Source organism: Schistocerca piceifrons, chromosome 7, assembly GCF_021461385.2.
Source record: "Schistocerca piceifrons isolate TAMUIC-IGC-003096 chromosome 7, iqSchPice1.1, whole genome shotgun sequence".
In the NCBI taxonomy this organism is placed as follows: Eukaryota; Metazoa; Arthropoda; class Insecta; order Orthoptera; family Acrididae; genus Schistocerca; species Schistocerca piceifrons.
In genome coordinates this window covers 132787991-132806787 of record NC_060144.1, presented here as the reverse complement: position 1 = coordinate 132806787, position 18797 = coordinate 132787991, and positions in this window count along the sequence as shown.

The window sequence follows — 18797 nt, the reverse complement described above, 5'->3', positions numbered from 1 at the left end:
ATTTGTTACTGATATGCATTCTTACTTCCACCTTGACTCCGAGCTGTCATTTCTACTGGACACCATCTGCTACCCCATATTCATGACGTCTGCATTACAGTACCACCCCTCATGCTGACCGTTGTAGCGGCCCAGAGTTATTTCTGGCACACTTTTGATATCAAATGGAAATGTTAATTAGGCTAATTAAAATGTGACTGCTGATTGATTTATGTCCTTAACCTACTGTTTTGGTGACTAATTTATGAGTCTATGGGAATACTTATTGTTATGGTAATTGATTTATGAGCCCCAGGGATACGTTATTCTATCGCATTAAAATGCTGGGTCCACTTAAATAGAAATTTAATGTGGGTGATTTGGTATGTATCTCAAATCACAAGATTGGGTCGGTATATTTACACTTTCCAAAAGGGCAGAGAGCAAATCCCAGAAGTTACATCTTAAACAGTAGCGGTGGCACCGAAATTTCAGGATGATTCTACACAGAAGAAATGCTGAGGAGCTCAGAACGACATGTGTTTCTCATAGAACACGTTATAAGACGTCGAGGGAACAGAGGACTAATTAAATGGCTAGGTTTTCCTTGTGCACAGAGCACATCTGGCACAGTAGAATAACATGCACGATAGGAGACACATTACAGGAGGTGGTGGTATGCTCGATAAACTTCCAGTCTAATTGCACTTTCCTGGGTATAATTATTGTGTCAAAAAAGTTTGGCTCATGATGATAAGGGGGTTAACCCGCTTGGTGAGGCGTATTTGGAACACAGCATTGCATATGCAAATCATAAAGATCTCCCACGACGTTACGCTGCACATCGAATTTTAGCTGCTAAAGGAAAGACAATATCTGTGAGAAAGAATATCGGTATTTGTAGTTGATAAAACCATGTGTGGTAAAATTAAGTTGGGCTTGGGTGTGAATTTCAAGCAAATTATGAACACCGCACATTTTGCACTAAGGAAACAGAAGACGAAGATGAACAAGAAGCAGCCAGGGCAGAGGTGTTTAAACAACTTTATCCTGACATCGATGTATGCAGCTAAAAGCCCCCTGAAGTAAGCATAATTATCTCCTTCATTATTCCTGCCCTTGCAGGTCTCTCAACGGCAGGTTCTTTAGCTGGTGGTAATGCGGCTATTGCCAGTCGAGACCACACAGAGCTCCAAGGATGAGCTAGAGAAATCATGAAGAGATAACCACGAGGTGGAAGCGGCGGACATTAGAAAAGAACTACACCTGTAACCATACAAGAGAGGGCTAGGTCTTTCTTCATAAACAAAAGAAAAAGCTCATTAGCTATACCATCGCATAGACTAATTACAAATACAAATCCGCTCATGTTTGTCAGGAAAAAACTCATCATTCCAAGATTCCATAGTGTGTTTATGAGGGAAATCCAGAGAATGTGGAATTGTGAATTTAGATGTTGCTAGGAGACCAGGAACCCGCTGAATGGCGTATGTTAAGAAACATACAATTAACATCTACTATTGGGTCTCACTTGGAGATCTGCAGCCACCAGAAGAGTTGCAATGATACTTCACCGATAAGAAGACGTGTGTTCTACAATTTGCATAGCTACCAAGACTTTAATACTTACTTGAGTGGGCATCTGTGCATCATGTTAATTCTAACCTTTGTGAAGTTGGATATGTAAGGAGGTGTACTGAACCTCCACCCATCTGTTGAGGTTCAGATGCAACGTCGTATGCTCTGGCTTCAACAGAGCGATCCTCAGTATTAGCGCGAATTACTTCGCACTGATTGATTTAAGCGACGGGGAATAGAGTAATGCGCTGATTGGACTGGAGACATACATTGTGGAAATAGAACGTGGTGCATACGATACTGACGATTTAAACGACGTTTTAAAACGGTGTGGAAAGGGGATTGTACTACGTACAAACATCACCACACTTTAATCTGAAATGAAGACACCGAACGCAGCTATTGACTTTAACCAGAAAGGTTCAATAGGATGGCTACTGTGTTTCTCAAAAGGATAGGTTTTGAAGAAGGACTCTAATAAATTTTACAAGTCTGTCCGATGAAGGAATATATTTTCTTTCAACACAGTCCATGTCGAGTGTAACACTGCAACAAACTCCTGTCTCAACAATTGATTGATTTATCCAATTTACGGATTTTTTTTCCATCAGTTGAGACTCCTACCAACACTATTCCCCTCGCAGTAACAGTTCAGACATTGGATTATCTGGAGCAGCGTGTTGTAGACCACGGTGCGTGAGAAAGAAGCGTCTTTCATGGAAACAGTGATAGCTCAGCGCGTCACAAGAAGACTGCCACTCCACAAGAACAAAGATGATCACAGCAGTCATACAAAGAAACTCAAATATCTGTAGACACTTGTGGTACATGTTTTTGAAACGCCACTATAGTTTGATGATGAGGTATCACCCCGAAACATGTCGGTTAATAAATAATTCAGTAGTCGGCAAATTTTTCGACTAGTAGTGGTATCTGAAAACCTTTTCATATTTTTGGAACAGTCACGGTCGATTAATGATCAATATGGCTTCAAATCACATAGGCTCGGTCATACGCAGTACTACAGGCTGACGTTGGCTCATTAGTAGGATGCTTGGAAAATTCAGTCGACCGAGAAAGAAAGTTGTTTACAAAACACTCGTGCGACTCATCCTAGGATACTGTTCTAATGTGTGGGACCCGTACCATGTAGGACTACCAAAGGATACTCAACATACCGAAAGAAGGGCGGCACGAGTGGTCACAGGTTTGTTTGGTCAATAAGAGAGCGCCACAGAGATGCTGAAAATATTTAAGTGGCAGACGACTGAAGACATACGCAAAGCCTACTTCCGAATTTTCGAGAACAGTTGTAAGCGAGGAATGTAGTAATATACTACAACCACTCACGTATCGTTCACTCATTATATCTGCCGTAGAGGAACTCTCCGTATGTGAAATGAACAGGAAGAAGCCCTTATAATAGGTAAATCGGAAAATACGTTCTGCCTTGCACACAGAGCGTAGATATACGAGGGCCGTCCAGAAAATAAATAACGATTGCGTCCCACACCCGGCGCTGATACCCAGACACCGCTGTCGCAAGTGTAACAATTAGCCCTTTCCCCCATCTCAGTGTTAATCATGTTTAGTTGCCGAGCGATCACACTTCTATGTTTTTTTTTGGGAATGGCGGCAACAATCCCGCCATATGCGAAGTGTCTTGCGTCATTCGTTTTCTGACTGCACAGAATGTTCGGCTTACTAACATTTTTAGGCAAATGAATAATTACGAGGACAGTACAATGAACGGGTCTGCATTGACGAAGTGGTGTATTACATTTAATCAAGGAAGAACCATTGCGCGCGATGAAGATCGGGATGGCAGCCCATCAGTGATTACAGCAAGAACTTCAACTTCTTACATGGGATCAAACGATTTTCATTTATTCCCGAAACTTCGGAAATGACTACAATACGTGAACTGAAAAACTGGTCCCACGCTTCGGTAAGTGTCTTGACAGCTATGGTGACTACACTGAGAATAGAGCCAGTTAATGTAATTCTGTAAATGAAGTTTTGTGTTGATATCTTCTGTTTTTATTTAGAAATGTGTAACGTTCTTCACTCTCTGCACGACATGCGTAGATGTAGATCCATTAACTAAGAGGAGGTTTTTAAAAGAGCTAACAACTGCAGTATCTTCTCCAGCCAGCACTCCCCAGATTACAGAGATTGTGGTAACTCACACTAATGGTATATCCGTAGCCCCAGTTTCATTAAAAACTTTTATCGGGCGCAAAAGGCAGCAACTGAATCAGATGACGAACTATGAAGTTACTTCATTGAGTGCTTGCGACTTGTTGTTGGCGCCATATTGACTTGAGAGTGTCCCTGCTCTGTCGGACTCTGCGCCTGTTTACTGAACACCTGGACCCTAGCCTGCAACAGCTGTGACTCAAAGCGTTGGCGCTCTGCCGCTACCCAGATGGCTCATTTGAGATGAAACGTTTCCAGTGTGTGCTGCTTGCAGAGAGTTGCTTGTACATCTGCCTGCCTGCACACAACCACTCAACGCCAGACCAAGTAATGTACCCACGTTAGTTACCTCACCTGTGTTATGTATTCTCCCCAACGCAGTCATCTAGTTGATTGGCGACTCCATCGAGCTGTTGTGATCGCTTCTCAGTTTTGGTTACTGATAACCTGATACCAGTGTCTATGAGTTTAATTTGTACACCACAGCACTGAAGATGGTCACTATGTGATTGAAAATCGATTTTGCTATCAATAAACCACCAATATTACGGCCAACGCTGACCTTCCTTTTAATTTAAGCAGTCATCTTGTATAAATGACTATCTAAATTGATCTTCAGTCTACCTTGCGAACAGTTGAAAGGTGGTATCCTCAAAAATATTTTTCGGTTGGAACGTCTGACCATACGAAATTCTTCAAAATTTACGGTACTGCAGGTTCAATCAAGTACAAGACAATACACTTTCTCTCTGCACACCAGTTTGGAAAACAGCTTTCAACTAATCTCTCCTCGGTTCCTACCGTCCTCCGTAACCGAAGTCTCTAATCCACTATAGTGCGATGGTGCTCGTCTCAATTGCGGGTACTAATCCTGTTTGCACAAGGTATCGTCTTGGTCAGCATGTCTTTCCTGATTTCCAGACTAAGCAGCAATGTCATGGAAGTAACTGTAAACTTTACTGCAGCGCCTCGTGGGATGACGTCATTTGACACTATTGACGGAGAACTGTTAGTCCGATGGCGACATTCAGTTCGGTGGATTTCTTGCTTCTATTTAAGAGGAGAAAATTGTGCGCTGGCATCAGGTTTCATCCTCTTCCTTCTGACATCATCGTACATTTCCACACAAACATGATGCCACACTATCCACGTACTCATTACAGTCAACCACACTTAAGACATACACTTAAGACAAATGTCATATACCGCTTGAAAATGTGATTTGTATGTGGAGGAATAAATCCTTTTCGATTAGACTCCCGGGATCTGACAGCCAACAATGCTGTATTTCCGTAATTATCTTCCATTTATTCACAAAGCTAATAACTGAATTTTTGATTAAGAGGTGATACATCGATTCAACTCCGACTCAACGGTAACTACGATAATTCGGAATAACACAGGCACTTCAATATCGCATATATCGGCAAACACCGGCCAAGCGACTTTCAAGTAAAATATTTCTCCTGTAAGGGAATATTCATAATGGATGTACGAATACGGGTTGTTGTTGTGACTTGGCAAGACAGCCAAACCACTAGGAGATAGCCGAAAGGCACGCGTTTAAGCTCACGCAGGCTGGCGTGAGGTCTGGAACAGTTAAAGGAATTGAGTCTAGTATGAAAAGTACGGAGCTTCTGGAATACTTAACTTTAATCCATAATTGGTAAACATCGGTCTGACGGTACATGCATCACAAGGTAAATAGCAAATGATAATGGCGCCTTGCTAGGTCGTAGCAAATGACGTAGCTGAAGGCTATGCTAACTATCGTCTCGGCAAATGAGAGCGTAATTTGTCAGTGAACCATCGCTAGCAAAGTCGGCTGTACAACTGAGGCGAGTGCTAGGAAGTCTCTCTAGAGCTGCCGTGTGGCGGCGCTCGGTCTGCAATCACTGATAGTGGCGACACGCGGGTCCGACGTATACTAACGGACCGCGGCCGATTTAAAGGCTACCACCTAGCGAGTGTGGTGTCTGGCGGTGACACCACAGTTGTAGACACGTATTTGACGACATATGGACGTTTGGGTCTAGCGACCGCCCGCGATAAGCAGGAAATCCGGGTTTGAGTCCCGGTTCGGCACAAATTTTCACAGTCGTCATTCCACTACACAGCTGATGGTTGTTCATATTCGCAATTGTGAATACAAGAATACGTTTCATGTTTTTATGCTTTCCGCAGCGCTGCGGCGAGGACGTCCTGTTTACGTCCCGTTCACGCTATCGCGAGTGTCCTTAGTTCTTTACTACTTTGTCGCCGCTAGTTTAGAGTCCATAACTACCGACACAATATGGCATATTCATACAGACAAACTACCATAAAGATTAGATTTCAACTCGATAATGCACGTCCGCCAGCTTTTGAAGTGGACCGTTTTCTGGGTGACGACGTTAAATTGATCCGCAGGACATAATAGGCATCCCTCTCTCTGTCACGAGCAGTGTTATCTACGTCGAGTTAGTAAGTGACAAGGTGTGCAACAGACCCGTGCGCGCACATGCGAACGATCTTAAATTCAAACATTCTGATGGTCATATTGGGGCGGTGTGTATCGATCACGCGGGGCTTGGCTTCCGTACGTTACGAGTCTTCGAACTCCCGTTCCAAGTACCACTGAACGTAGTCACAGTGGCTTTCCAGCCTTAAGGGGCTCCGGAACGCCCTATACTTGCAATGTTAAAATAACGCTTATAAATTACATCTTTCCTCACAAAGTATTTGAGGTAGGAAGTTGAACTTTTTACAGATTATTTATTGGAATATGGGCTACAACTTAACACAGGGATTTAACAAAATTTTAGTTCAGTTATTAAAGATGATTTTTTTTCAATTGTAATGAAAATTCACAACATTTTTTTGCAATTTTTTTTATATATTTAAAAATATACAGTTTTTTGGAAAAAGGCTGTGTTAAATTATGCAGAAGGTACTGTGTAACATTTACTGAAAGTTTGAAACAAATATGTTTGGAAGATCCTTAGAAAACACGTAATTAGTATGAGAAAATAAAAGTTTTGGGAATCGAGCGACAAAGATTGGATTAACTTTTTAGTGCATTCCAGATCCATAGGATGGATTATCTTCATCCTCTGCAAACTCCTCCTCCAGCTTCCTCTTGTTCCTCCTCCTGTTTACTCTTGCTTGTATTTCTAGACTCTTTACAGCCCTGTCTGCAGCCCGAAGGCGTTCCTTGTCTAAAGCAAGCATCGCTCGTTGTTGTGTTCGTAGATTTTGCTACCATTTTCTTCAGTTGCAGTTACTGCAACACTGTTCCAAAAGGTGGTCATGTATGAACACTTATCACATTTCAGTTGTATTTCACTAGCAAGTCCTACGTGCTTTATTATGGAGAGTTCCAGACCATCTTCACTACAATGAATACATCATGCACAGTTTGAAAAAATTCCTTTGAGAACCGACATATCAAATATTTCATTCACATCCGATTCGCCCATAAAACATTCATAGTTTTCACTCATTGAACCAAGCTTCTTCTGTGAAGTATTTTCTTTCCCACTTTGACTGCTATGGGCAGGTGTACTTGAGAGGTTAGGTTCACTCACTTGGTTATCGTCTTTATTGTTTACAGTAATAACACATACCTTTGGCTTTCCAACATTTCTCATTTTCTTAAAAGCCTTCAGAGGATTTCTAATAACTTTACTTTTACTCATTATTATACTTCAACAAAACAGAGACTCAAGAAACAGAATTAATTACGAATATTTTCGAGATAACGACAGAGTAAATAAACATAAAACAATCGACCATCACACCAGCGGTATATATTGAACCATCACAGGTTAGCCACAACACATACTTTATCTCACATCACTAAAATGTACCTGATGAACACGGACGTTAATAATAACACCATTTGACAGCAGTTTAACAGCGCCACAGTGGGTCACCCCCATGTAGAACACATTTCAAAAAAAATTTAAAAATAGTTGTAGTTCAAATGGTTCAAATGGCTCTGAGCACTATGGGACTCAACTGCTGTGGTCATCAGTCCCCTAGAACTTAGAACTACTTAAACCTAAGGACATCACACACATCCATGCCCGAGGCAGGATTCGAACCTGCGACCGTAGCAGTCGCACGGTTCCGGACTGCGCGCCTAGAACCGCGAGACCACAGCGGCCGGCAAATAGTTGTAGTCTTCGGAATTGAATAAATTATATATCTATTAAAAGGTAATAGTCTGCAGATTCAGAAAACGCAAAAAAGTAAAAATTGAACTTTTCATGATTTTGAGCCTTTCCAGAGCCCCTTAAGGCAGAGCGGTCAACCACATGGCCAGGAAATGAACCACCTCTACAACGTACCCGGTTCTTGACGGGACACGACAGACCAAAATTGAACTGACAAAACATGTACCATCCTAACTTGTCATCGGCAGATGTAGGGCTATTATTATGTATGATAGACAGCCACGCACTTGCTCCGACTGTGGCCAGGAAGGACACGTCAGGTCGGATTGTCTCCGACGAAGGCTTGCTCAAATCCCGATATGTGAATCTATGACTGCTTGTACGGTGACGACCTTTCCTCTCCATTATGCTGGGGTTGCACGTCGGCCACCCTTACCGATGCCGATCGCACACGTCCGATAGTCGCCCCGGCTAGCGTGCCAACGATGGACTGTCCAGTACCGGATCCAGCCACTACAATGGCGCCTCCTCCTGTGGACAATCACCGACCGACCTTGGAAGAAAGCACAGATAACAGGATGGAAAATGATCCACGGGTTGTGGCGACAGCGGCTTTTCTTCCCAATACCAGAGCAGCTGAAGACTTCCACCCACATTCGGATACTGAAACACTCTTCGGTAAACAGCGTTCCCCGCGGAAACACAAGAGACGGCGGCGTACTCCATCGGACGAGTGCTTGCAGCGCCGAAGGAGTCTGCGCCGAGTGCCGCAGCAGCCACCAACAGTCCATGGTAGTTCATGACGACTGGGCGGACGGCGGTGACGAAAACTCCTTGCCCATCGTGTCGGACGACAGCTTGGGGAATTCACCCCACCAGTGTTGATCCTGACGTCAAGTGCACACACCCCTTACAAGGGTGTTGATGGCCAACACGGGTGCTATGGATAGACCTCAAACTTATCGTTTTGCGACTATAAACATCAACACTATACGGACGCGCGCTAAGTTATCCTTGCTTCAGGATATGTTGAATTCTGCTTCCATCGACATAGCTCTTCTACAGGAGACGTGCGTCGAAGACTTCCCAGGTATGTACGGTCACGGTGCATGCGTCTCTCCAGCGTACCCCATAGGCAGCGGCGTCGCTGTATTTCTTCGGGAAGGGATAGCGGCGGACGATATCCTCTTTCTGCCTGGGGCAAGAGGAATGACACTCACAGTACTGGCTGTCCGCCTTATCAATATCTAAGCACAAACGTCGCGAACGTTCACCGTTCTTTGCCTCTTCCAAGGCCGCCACAATTATCTGCTGTTTGGAGGTGACTACAATTGTATATTGGCACCCATAGACCAACTCCCACGACGTAATCCGTTCCCGGAACTCGAGACGCTAATTCGAGACCTGCAAACGGTGGACTCCTGGGAACATCTTCATGGCCACCGACCGGGATTCACACACTTCACGAGTCACTCTTCCAGTCGCATCGACCGGATTTATGTCTCACGCTCTCTTGCCGCTAGGACACAGATGGGGAACTGCGGCCTGCAGCTTTCTCGGACCACTCAGTTTACATCTGTGCCAACGCCGTACGGAGACAACAAGTGTCGAGAAGCCGCAGCCCGGAGAAATTAAACGTCGCTCACCTGTGGTACCCGGTCTGCCGCCAATCCGTTGAGGATACCTGGCATTCGTGTGAAAATCGCCTGCCTGGCGTAGACATACACTCAATTTTTACTTCAGGGTACTGCGAGACAGAGATGCTACAGCGCCGTCTCCGGAACAACAAACGGCGGTCCACCGTGTTAAGGTTCAGACCATCGCCAATATGCCTTGAGGACGCAGCATAGGACAGTGAGCGAACGTCCGTCTATGTTCCACGTACTTGGTGAACGTACACTACGCCAAAGAGCGCCGATACGCTTCATCGACACGGAGGACGGTCGTCGCTTCATCAAGCAACAAGGCATGAACACAGCGTTCTACGATCATTATTCCCATCCCTATTCAGCTCAGACTCCTGATCCGACAGCACTGGAGGACGTCTCTCAGACGGTTTACGGTACCGTCACCCCGGCAATGGAAGCGGTGTTGATAGAAGAAATTACGGAAGAAGAAGTGATCGACACCGTTAGGAAAAGAACTGTAAACAAATCTCCGGGACCTGATGGCCTCCCCTTGGAATTTTACCGAACTTTTCAATATTTATTAGCCGCCCGATGGACGGACATCTGCCGCGAACTATATTTTGGTTGGCAGGAGAGCCAACACCGTGTTACTAGGAGGAGGCCGAAAGGCACGCGTTTTAGCTCACGCAGGCTGGCGTGGTGTCTGGAACAGGACAAGGAAATTGGAATTTAGAAAAACGAACGTAGCTGGTGGAATACTTAACTTTAATCCATTAATGGTGAACGTCGGTCTGACGGTACATGATTCACAAGATCAATAGTAACTGATAATGGCGCCTTGCTAGGTCGTAGCAAATGACGTAGCTGAAGGCTATGTTAAACTATCGTCTCGGCAAATGAGAGCGTAATTTGTCAGTGAACCATCGCTAGCAAAGTCGGTTGTACAATTGGGGCGAGTGCTAGGAAGTCTCTCTAGACCTGCCGTGTGGCGGCGCTCGGTCTGCAATCACTGATAGTGGCGACACGCGGGTCCGACGTATACCAATGGACCGCGGCCGATTTAAAGGCTACCACCTAACAAGTGTCGTGTCTGGCGGTGACACCACAAACTACTATTCCCGAAAGTGCCGCTTCCTGCAGCCCTTGTAGAAGGGATGATTATTACTATTCTTAAACCGTCAAGTGGCTCACGGACGCAGTACTCCCGCCCGCTGACGCTATTGAAGTGCGACTTTAAGATATTTTCTCAACTGTTCGCGGTTGCGGATACACCAGACCTTACAACACGTCATCTCACCCTATCAAATGTCATTAGGAGGAGATAATAATATTCGGACAGCACTCAGTGAATGTCATGAGTTGATCTCACTGGAGAGGGCATGTCGTCTGAAGGGAGGGCTGGAGGCAATCGATTTCAGTCAAGCTTTCTATCGCGTGGACCACGACTATTTGGAAGCGATCGTCCAACATATGCGAACCCACTGCCATTTGTCACTGTCGTCATGCGACTACTCCGTGGCGCGGCATCCAAGGTGATCGGTGACGACCGACCTACGCAGTCCCTCATCTTTTCTCAATCGATACTTCAAGGCTGCCCTCTGTCCACTTTACTTTACGCTGTGGCCATGGAACCACTCCTATGCGGCCTTCGCCAAAGACTGACTGGTATGACGTTACGAGGCATGACTTTCTGATGTAAAGCTTACGCTGAGAACCTGGTGATTATCATCCGCAACGGCGATGAACATCGAGGTCGGACTGCCTGAGGACTGCGTCTTCCCCTTACAGCTCAGAGACACATTGAAATGCCTCGGCATTGATTTCACAGACGGTGTACGACGAACCGCTGCTCACAACTTTCGAGAACTTTTACGAAATGTTGGGACTGGGATAGCCAACAACAGCCTACGAGCACTGGACATTGTCCAACGGACCCAGTATGTCAACACAAATTTAGTGTCACGCATTCCGCACGTCGCCCAGATATTACCTATACCGTTTATGTGAGCTAGTCGTATACTGGTGGCTTTTGGGTCCTTCGTGATTTCAGGAATGCTTTTCAAGATCAAATATGAGACTCACACCCTTTCCGCGGATCTGGTAGGGCTTGGCCTTTATCACGTTCATGACATAGCGGTCGCCCTGTTTGTGAGCACGTTAGTCAAACTACGCCACCGCCATCCGGACAGTCTGACGAGTTTGTTATTAGAAGAACTAGAACCGCCCTCCCTCTTGCCACCTGTGACGATACACCACGTCCGCTCGTCACGCTTCTACATCGGTGTCTTTTACGTCGAAATCTGTTACGTTCGACTTGCTTTACCAGCGACTCGACTGGTGACAGTAGGGACGGTTTATCGTGTCCTTCAGCGTGGACTCCCCGACAACATCGTGGAGAGGGGGCACCCGAACGTCACCTGGCGAGTAGTGTGGAGGGCAGTTCACCACGTAACACTGGACACTGCCGTCACGGCGATGTGGTATATCACTGTCAACGGTAACCAAATGACCATACCAAAGCTACATGTGATCCATATGGTGCGCTCACCCCTGTGTACGAGCTGTGGCGTTCAAGACAACGATGAAAAGCGTCTTAGCTGTGGCGAGTGTACGGCAGTGTGGCACTTAGTGAAGCATGTGTCAGCGTATTTCCTTCGAGTGACGCCGAATCATATCGAACCCAAGACCCGGATGAGATGCATTACCCCCACAGGAAAGCTAATGCCGTGACGCGGCTTCGTGGACATGCAGTGCATTATTTGTTTCAAGACGGCACTAAGGACACTACTAGGGTAGCAGAGTACGTGTGGCGTGCACACGGGGTTTTTTTAGGTTAGAGGGACCCCCCTTGGGCGAAACGATAAAATACCTGACGGCTTACCAGAGAGGACATTATCATCGTTGATAAAGAACGTCCGTCCTCAGAGACCAAAAACAGGAAAAGTTAACGTAATATTGGTAAACTGCAGGAGTATCCAGGGCAAGGTTCCTGAATTAGTATCTCTTATTGAAGGAAATAGTGCGCATATAGTATTAGGAACGGAAAGTTGGTTAAAACCGGAAGTGAACAGTAACGAAATCCTAGACACAGAATGGAATATATACCGCAAGGATAGGATAAACGCCAATGGTGGAGGAGTATTTATAGCAGTAAAGAATTCAATAATATCCAGTGAAGTTATTAGCGAATGCGAATGTGAAATAATCTGGGTTAAGTTAAGTATCAAAGGTGGGTCAGATATGATAGTCGGATGCTTCTATAGACCACCTGCATCAGCAACCGTAGTAGTTGAGCGCCTCAGAGAGAACCTGCAGAACGTCGTGAAGAAGTTTCGTGATCATACTATTGTAATAGGGGGAGACTTCAATCTACCAGGTATAGAATGGGATAGTCACACAATCAGAACTGGAGCCAGGGACAGAGACTCTTGTGACATTATCCTGACTGCCTTGTCCGAGAATTACTTCGAGCAGATAGTTAGAGAACCAACTCGTGAAGCTAACGTTTTAGACCTCATAGCAACAAATAGACCGGAACTTTTCGACTCCGTGAATGTAGAAGAGGGTATCAGTGATCATAAGTCAGTGGTTGCATCAATGACTACAAGTGTAATAAGAAATGCCAAGAAAGGAAGGAAAATATATTTGCTTAACAAGAGTGATAGGGCACAAATCGCAGAATATCTGAGTGACCACCATCAAACGTTCATTTCTGAGGAAGAGGATGTGGAACAAAAATGGAAAAAATTCAGAAACATCGTCCAGTACGCCTTAGATAAGTTCGTACCGACTAAGGTCCAAAGCGAGGGGAAAGATCCACCGTGTTATAACAATCATGTACGAAAGGTACTACGGAAACAAAGAAAGCTTCATCATAGGTTTAAGAGTAGTCGAATCATAGCTGATAAGGAAAAGCTGAACGAAGCGAAAAAGAGCGTAAAGAGAGCAATGAGAGAAGCATTCAACGAATTCGAACATAAAATATTAACAAACAATCTAAACAAGAACCCTTAAAAGTTTTGGTCATATGTAAAATCGGTAAGCGGATCTAAATCCCCTATTCAGTCACTCGTTGACCACGATGGCACCGAAACAGAGGACGACCGAAGAAAGGCAGAAATACTGAATTCAGTGTTCCGAAACTGTTTCACTGCGGAAAATCGTAACACGATCCCTGACTTCAGCCGTCGCACGGACGCCAAAATGGAAAATATTGAAATAAACGATATCGGAATTGAAAAACAACTGCTATCACTTAGTAGCGGAAAAGCATCCGGACCAGACGAGATACCCTTAAGATTCTACAGTGATTATGCTAAAGAACTTGCCCCCTTTCTATCAGCAATTTATCGTAGATCGCTGGAAGAACGTAAAGTACCTAGCGACTGGAAGAAAGCGCAGGTCGTTCCCATTTTCAAGAAGGGTCATAAATCAGATGCGAATAATTATAGGCCTATTTCGCTTACGTCAATCTGTTGTAGAATAATGGAACATGTTTTGTGTTCTCGTATTATGACGTTCTTAGATAATACAAATCTCCTTCATCATAACCAACATGGATTCCGCAAACAGAGATCATGTGAAACTCAGCTCGCCCTATTTGCCCAAGAAATTCACAGTGCCGTAGACACTGGCGAGCAGATTGATGCCGTATTCCTGGACTTCAGGAAGGCATTTGATACGGTTCCGCACTTACGTTTAGTGACAAAAATACGAGCTTACGGAATATCGGACCAGGTTTGTGATTTCCTAGAAGAAAGAACACAACATGTCATTCTTAACGGTTCAGAATCTGCAGATGTAGAGGTAATTTCGGGAGTACCGCAGGGAAGCGTGATAGGACCTTTATTGTTTACAATATACATAAATGACTTAGTTGACAACATCGGTAGCTCCGTGAGGCTATTTGCAGATGACACGGTTGTCTACAAGAAAGTAGCAACATCAGAAGACTCGTACGTACTCCAGGAGGACCTGCAGAGGATTAATGCATGGTGCGACAGCTGGCAGCTTTCCCTAAACGTAGATAAATGTAATATAATGCGCATACATAGGGGCAGAAATCCATTCCAGTACGATTATGCCATAGGTGGTAAATCATTGGAAGCGGTAACGACCGTAAAATACTTAGGAGTTACTATCCGGAGTGATCTGAAGTGGAATGATCACATAAAACAAATAGTGGGAAAAGCAGGCGCCAGGTTGAGATTCATAGGAAGAATTCTAAGAAAATGTGACTCATCGACGAAAGAAGTAGCTTACAAAACGCTTGTTCGTCCGATTCTTGAGTATTGCTCATCAATATGGGACCCTTACCAGGTTGGATTAATAGAAGAGATAGACATGATCCAGCGAAAAGCAGCGCGATTCGTCATGGGGACATTTAGTCAGCGCGAGAGCGTTACGGAGATGCTGAACAAGCTCCAGTGGCGGACACTTCAAGAAAGGCGTTACGCAATACGGAGAGGTTTATTATCGAAATTACGAGAGAGCACATTCCGGGAAGAGATGGGCAACATATTACTACCGCCCACATATATCTCGCGTAATGATCACAACGAAAAGATCCGAGAAATTAGAGCAAATACGGAGACTTACAAGCAGTCGTTCTTCCCACGCACAATTCGTGAATGGAACAGGGAAGGGGGGATCAGATAGTGGTACAATAAGTACCCTCCGCCACACACCGTAAGGTGGCTCGCGGAGTATAGATGTAGATGTAGATGTAGATTTGCAGGTACGACATTGCAAGATCCTCCGTAACCCGAAGTATAGACAATATTTTTCCAATTATTTGTGGAGTGCGTTCCACGACCATCCATGCAGCTGGATCATCACGAATAAGAGAAGCTAAAATTACAAGACGATGATAGAACACTACACGGTACAACGTAGGATTTACCTTGGTCATTGCGAGAAGTAATACGTGGATGATAAAGCAGATGGAGAGTTTCGTTGTGACCCCTCGCACTGTGTAGCAGTATTTGCCCCCTTTCCTCTTTTTGGCCCCAGTGTGAAAGTTCCTCCGCAGTTTTTGTTTCCCATCCGGTGCAAGACGTAGTATCGGTTAATGGTGGTACGGATTGCTTCCTTAGCCTCACACTTCGCTCTCTTTCTTTTTGCCCTTTGCTGCAACTATAAGTATCTTTTCAGTTACTTGCGTCCCCAATTCGACGCAACTAGCGTACTTTTTAGTGTCAGTTACTTGTTGCTTAAAAAAATAAGTCAAAAAGGAGTAGCGAAAAAAAAATAATAATAATTATGTTCCTGGACTAAAGACACAGTCCTGCGAGCCTAGCCCGTCAAGCTCCTGTCAGATATTCAGATGTTTTGTTCTCTCCCTGTTGTATTGCATTTTTCTATAACAAGAAACCAATGGGCTGCTCCGCATTTCCTCTTTGGCTGCTGTTGTCCATATTCCGGACGCTCTTATTCTACGAACTGTGCAACATCGTGAAACGTGTAAGACGCACCAATCGTTGTTTTCAGCTCGTCAGTCTTCTGACTGGATTGATATGGCCCACCACGACTTTTCCAGTGTCCTTCTCTTGATCTCAGAGTAGCAGTTACGCCATACGTCCTCCGTTATTTTCTGAATGTATCTCCCTCTAGAGTTTTTACCCCCTACAGCTTCCTTCAGTACCATGGAAGTTACTCCCTGATATCTTACTACAAGTACTGTCATCCTATTAGTCCTTCCTGTCAGCATGTTCCACATCTCTTTTTTCTCTCTGTTCCGCGGTAAACCTCTTTACTTCTTAATTTATCCTCTAATTTGCATCATTCTTCTAAAGCACCAATTTCAAACCTTTCATTCTCTTCTTTTCTGGGTTTCCCACAGACCACAATTATTCACTTCCATAAAATGCTGTGCTCCTAACGTACATTCTCAAAAACTAGTTCCCTGTATTAACTCTGATGTGTGATGTTGGTAGGCTTCTTTTAGCTGTGAATTCCCTCTTTGCCTCTGTCTTTCTTGCTTCATCCGTCACGTGTTATTTTTCTTCCAAGGTAACACAATTCCTGGACTTTGTCTACTTCTTGCTATCAAGGCTTGACACTAATCTCGTTTCTGCTATTCTTAATTACCTTCATCCTTATTCGGTTTACTTTCAGTCCATGGCTTGTGTTCATTAGACTTAATTTCATTCAGTATATCTTGTAATTTTTCTTCGCTTTCATTGAGGAGATCTTATGGTTGACATTCTTTCCCCTGCATTTTAATTACGTTGTGTAATAGATCCTCAATTCTCATTTCTGTTCTTTTGTATATTATTCGTGGCAGCAACTTCAGTACATAAACTTTTAAGCTCATTGTGCGATTGTTCTCGCACTTATCTGCCCTTGCTATCTTTGGGAGTGTTCGGATGTTATTTTTCCGAAAATCGGATGCTTTGTCTCCATTTCATAGATGCTATACTCCAACTTGAATATTAGTTTCGTTGTCACTTGCCTCAATGATTTTAGAAATACTGAAGGAAAATTATCTATGCTTTCTGCCTTATTTGATCGCAAGTCTTCCAAAGCTCTGTTAAGCTGACTATAATAATGGATCCCCTAAGTCTTCGATATCAATTCCCATAACTCCCATTTCTTCTTCTATCATATCTGCAGACAGTTTTCCCCGTAGATACCTTCAGTATAATCTGTTTTCTCGACTATATTTAACAGGGCAATACCTCCTAGCCTCTTAGTGTTGAAACCTTTGCTTTTGATTTTTCTATATCCTAAATCTGCGGCGACGGTTTAACTTTTTTGCCTGCGGCAGTTTAACTTCCCTGAACTTCTCATTTATTCCATGCCTAAGTACATAATATTAACGTATTCCTTTCTTTCCCTGAGCATTTATGTATTTCCTTCATTTGTTCATGAGCACAAGTATTTCTCTTACCTATGGTTTCTTCACCGTTACCTTTCTTTGCAACTTCTATGAGTGACCTTTTTAGAGGCGTCCATTCCTTTCCAGCTGAACTGCCTGCTGTGGGATTTATTATCACAGGACCTGCAGCCTTAGAGAATTTCAAACGTACTTCAGCATTCCTCACTACTTACCTTGTTTCTTCCTGGGGATATTCTTAAACTTCAGCGTACTCTTCTTCATTACTAACTTGTGATATAAGTCTTTCCCTTACCACAGAAGTCGATCCCCGATAGTTATCAGAATACTGTCTCCATTTACAGATTGTATCTCCCATTCAGCGCTCTTATATGCGCAGTATCATACTCTGCCTGTGCGTCGACATTTATGCCTGCCGCGCGTGGTAGCCGCGCGGTCTCAGGCGCCTTGTTAAGGTCCACGCGGCTCCCCCCGCCGGAGGTTCGAGTCCTCCCTCGGGCATGAGTGGGTGTTATACTTAACGTAAGTTCGTTTAAGTTAGCTTAAGTAGTGCGTAAACTTAGAGACCGAGGGACCGATAGCCTCAGCAGTTTGGTCCAATAAGACCTTACCACGAATTTCCAAGTTTATACATGTACCATTGTTGTTGGCGTCGGTTTGGTGTCGGTTCTGATGTAAATGTTTCTATCACTGAACTGTTCAAAGTAATTCACTCTCTGCCCTAGCTTCCTATTCATAACGAATCCTACTCCTAAAATTTTCTGCCGCTGTTTGTATTACTCTTTGTTCGCCTGACTACAAATCCTCACCGTTCCGTTTAACTTCACTGGCCCCCCGGCATACAGCATCTCCATAAAGACCTTACATGCTCCTTTTCACATTTTATAGTTTCCCTTGCACATTCTCACTTATGACATTCCTAGCTCCAACTCGTACACTTTACTTGTTTACTCCACCTTTTTCTCATGGTCACCTCGTCTTGATAGACCGATCCCTGGGTGTGAAAGGGACTAATCCGAAACCTTTTGCTAATAGAAATCACGAAACCTTTTTCACCGCGTCGCCTATGTATGCATATTTAGTGGTTTCCATTGTCCTCTAGATCTTCATACGGTTAATCATTTCTGATTTTCCCTCATTTTACGGGTGATTTTCCACCCGAAGGGCAAGAGAGTACCCTGAAACTCTGTCCACTCCTCCGCCATCTTTAACAAGACTGTTGGTAGAAAAAGAGTAGCTTCTTGTGCCGGAGGATTTCGGCCGCCATTGTTTACTATTTTTATTTGAAGCAGTGGCTGGAAACGAACTCGGGACGCATGGCGTTTAAAATGTCAAATAAGTTACCCTGAGACCACAGTCGTTTCACATATCCGGCTAAGCTTCGTGTTGTGGCCTCTCATGGGCCAGAAAAGCTTCAAC